Source organism: Chinchilla lanigera, unplaced genomic scaffold (genome assembly GCF_000276665.1).
Source record: "Chinchilla lanigera isolate Chin_1 unplaced genomic scaffold, ChiLan1.0 scaffold00009, whole genome shotgun sequence".
Classification (NCBI taxonomy): Eukaryota; Metazoa; Chordata; class Mammalia; order Rodentia; family Chinchillidae; genus Chinchilla; species Chinchilla lanigera.
Genome location: NW_004955410.1, coordinates 15,378,721 through 15,382,899, shown reverse-complemented (window position 1 = coordinate 15,382,899; position 4,179 = coordinate 15,378,721). Strand labels below are relative to the sequence as shown.

Here is a 4,179-nt window from a genome sequence, read left to right as displayed (position 1 = left end):
GTGAAACCGCTGTGGAAATCAGTTTGGAGATTCCTCAGTAAACTATGTCTAGCAGTTCCATTCAACCCAGCTATTCCCCTTCTGGGTATTTTCTCAGAAGAACTGAAAACATCATGTCACAGTGATATATGTGCACCCATGTTTATAGCAGCGCAATTTGTAATAGCTAAATGTTGGAAGCAACCCAAATGCACATCAACTGAGAAATAGATAAAAAAGTTGTATTTTCATATAATGGAATATTACTCAGCTATAAAGAAAGATAAACTTGAGGCTTTTATAGGTAAATGGATGCAACTAGAAACCATACTCATAAGTGAAATAAATCAGATCTGCATGTGTAAACACAGTATTGTCTCCCTAGTGTAAGAACCTGAAAGAGTGCATAAAGGTACAATAGATATTGTGAAAGTTAAGGAAACTGCTCAAAAGTAATGGACTCTGAATTCTTAAGTCCAAGGCACTGAAATATAATAGTGAATGAGAGTATCTGCTCTCCCGGAATCTGCAGCCAGTTGGGGGTGGGAATGAGAAAGCACAGGGTATCATGGGGATACGTGGGAAGGACATCTGCCTCAGAGTTCCAGGTAGCGTGACATCTAAGCTCACCTGAGGGATGAGAAATAGTTGTTCAAAACAATTTGTGAAGAGTGATGGAGATACAAGGGAGACCAGGTATAAAGGCTCAGAGACAAACACAAGCATGGCGTGTTCTAGAAATTGCATGTGATTGGGCTTGGTTGGTGTATCACACAGTACTTACTAGGGAAACAGATTTTAAAAAGATACATAAATATATTAGGATTTGCAAGCTAGGCTTACAGTGGCCACCCACATAGTCAGGTGTGGAAGAGGGCAAAAGGGCTGTCTGCACGCTGGAGAGCTGAGGGATCCAGTCAAAGGGCAATGGCTTGGAGCTCACTGCGGTGTCCTGTGTAGTCCATATCAGGAGGCTAAAGAGTCTGCGCTGGAAGCCAAGAGATGACGTCCACGGTGAAACTGAAGCTCCTCCAAAGAAACTGAAGTCAGCCTTCCTTCTTCCTTTCCCTTTTTATTCCATTCGGGTGGCAAGCCTATTGGTGCCAGTCACTCACAGGGTGGGTCTTCTGACTGCAGTAAATCCATTCAGCAATACCCAGAACTATGTTGATCCAATTTAGTTGGGTGTTGTGTAGACACAACAGGTAACTATCACAGTTGGTGCATGATATGCTAATGAAAGAGTGGAAGTGGTAAGAGTAGGTAGTCAGTCTTAGAAGTCTGAGCAGCCTGGTGTTACGCTCTGGGAAATGGGGAATAATTGAAAGATTTCAAGCGGGAGGAATTCAGAGTATATCTTCAGGAGAGAGCACTTTGGCCAACTAGCACGTTGGTGGTGGGGCAGCTGTTTGGATGACAGTCAATCTCTGACTGTAGAAGGATCAGAGAGTATACAATACCATACACAGTCTTTTTGTATCACCCCAACTGCCTCTCTCCTTTATATAATCTTTATTTTTATGGCCCTTTTAATGTTATCACAAGGGTATAATAATTCAAAGAATGATGTGTAATATTCAGTATCTGCATAGATACAGACATGTGTTCATTCTTCCAGTACAGAAATTAGTGTGATGGTGGGTACCTAGGACATATTAAAAAATCTTTATTGATGTGAAAGGAGTACATATTACAGAGATGCTGATTCAATTTTTTTTTTTTTTTTTGGTACCGGGAATCAAACTCACAACCTTGTGCTTGGCCGCCAGGCATTGTGCTGCTGAGCTCTCTCCCCAGCTCTTCAATTCTTTTTTTGTGGTGATTTTTCTACTCCCCCAACATGTCTTTTAGGCTTAGATAATTGCAAGATGAGCTGTTTCTTAACACATCTACAAGGTCTAAGCATTGTATGCTAGAAGTAATGATAATGGAACATTGTACATTTTGCATAGTCTTCAACTCACAAGCTTTCTGTTTTACTGCTGTATCCCCAATTCATTTAACAGTTGACTATGCAGATATGGTACACAAAGGAAAGTGAAAAACTATTTAACTCACCTCCACAATTATTTTTTCAGTGTTGGTGTAGGATAAGTTATGAATTGAATATATATTTTTTGTGCATGCAAGGAAACTTTATTTCTAACTGAGAAAGATCACAAAAGGAAACTATTTTAAATTAACATTTTTAATACAATTTCGTATTTCATTTAACTTAGTTTATAATTTTAATGATATTAATTACTTACACAAAATGAAATTAGTGTTAATTTATCTCATGAAGGTAAATACTAATTTCTTTAATACTGCCCACATTCAGAAAATAAGCCACAATTGAAACCATTTTTCAATGGTTTGTATTCATTACAACCAACGAGTTTTCTCATATTTACGCAATGGCAGCACCTTCAAACAAGCTTCTGTGCTCTTTTGATGTACTTCCATCTTTTTTCTAAGCTCGTTTTTGTTTGGTGACAAAGTAAGATATTGAAGATTCATGTTGTACTTTTCCTGATCCAGCTCCAGAACTGACCCTTTCACTGTAGAACCCTCGTTTATTCCAGAGTCAGAAATGGTATCAGAACCTAACAGCTGGGCATTAGGTGTACTGATTGGTGCTTTGCAGTCTTTGCCTCTACAGCTCCTTTGCTTTTCTTTGACATTTCCCTGTCTATTTGTATCTCACTTTTTTCACAGTGAAAAATTAACACCTTTACTTATTTGCTGAACCCTACTGTGTATCTAAAATAGTGTGAGAATTGTTTCCTTCATTGTATACATTTCTGTCCCTTCTCTGGAGTGTATATAATCATATACTTTATTCCAGATTTAATTGCATCCGTCCTCTCTTCTAATTGATGATTTAGTTCTCTGTTTTGTTTAGATTTTTAGTGTCTAGCAGAAAAACATCATTTTAAATATACTTTAGATAATCAAAATATGTAGCATAAGATAAGAATATTGAGAGTGTTTTGCTCTGCACTTAATATTTTTCATTAGAAACTATCACTGATACAAAATAAAGTATAAAGTTTTTCTCCTCCTTTCCTTTGTTTCACACTTCCTCCTTTTCTTTTCCTCCTTCCTTTTCCTTTTGTAGTATTTCTCAAAAAATCTACAAAGAATATGCCTATGAAACGTGACGTAAGTCAGACACAAAAGCTCAAATATTGCCTGGGTTCTCATATGTGTATATATATGCAAAATAAAAGAGCGATACCTCATTGACTGCCCTCATCTTCGTGGTGGCCAGAAGCTACAACATGGTCGTCCGGGAGGACAACCAGATCAGCTGCGTGCAGGAGGCTCTGAACCTCTTCTGGAACAACAGATGTCTGTGCGCTGTCTCTGTGATTCAGTTCCTCAACACAAGTTCTGTTCACTGAGAAGTCCTTGCTGGGAAATCAAAGATTGAGGTCTACTGTCCAGAGTTTGCTCACTACACTACTCCGGGCCCAGAGAGTCCCATGTGTGACCCGGACCAAGTACTTCATTAGAGATGAGTTTCTGAGAATCAGCTCTGATAGTGAAGATGGGCGCCACTATTGCTGCCCTCCCTTTACCTCCACTGTGGACCCTGAGAACATCTGCCGTGTGTTCAACGACTGCTGCGACATCACCCAGCACATGCACCTTCGTCAGTACGAGCTGCTCTAAGAAGGGAACCTCACATTTAAAGAGAGCCTTAATTAAAAGTGAAACGTAATTGTACAAGCAGTTAATCACCCACCATAGGGCATGATTAACACAGCAACCTTTCCCCTGAGTCATTTTTGCAAAACCCCTTTTTCCCTTCAGCTTGCTTAGATGTTCCAAATTTAGACAGCTTAAGGGGACTACAGAAAAAGAAAAAGGCCACAAAAGTTCCTTCTCACTTTCAGCACCTAAAATAACAGGAAACAGAAGTAAAGGAATAAATGAAATAAATGAAACAAATGAAATATTGTGTCATGCAACCTTAAAAAATTAAAATAAAAATTAAATGTGAACAAAAAAAAACATAAGGAGAAATTCACATACTTCACATTACATAGTCCGTTGTTTTAAAAATATTCCAATGTATATGCTCATTTGTCTCATTTATACTAAAAGTTTATATTTGTTGAAAAGAAGGTTTGTATTATCTGTTTCTTTTTTCTAAGCATCTTTTTGGTTTATGTCTTGTGTTGAGTAACTACTTTGGAGATAATGAGCTACGAT

General features: G+C 38.2%; 1 protein-coding gene and 1 pseudogene across 1 annotated transcript in view; both read left to right on the top strand.

The window, feature by feature from the left end:
- Nucleotides 1–4,062, top strand: part of LOC102019040 — a 7,205-nt pseudogene extending 3,143 nt beyond the window's left edge.
- Nucleotides 1–4,179, top strand: part of Immp2l (inner mitochondrial membrane peptidase subunit 2) — an 852,239-nt gene that overhangs the window by 37,126 nt on the left and 810,934 nt on the right. The gene's annotated exons all lie outside the window — the stretch shown is intronic.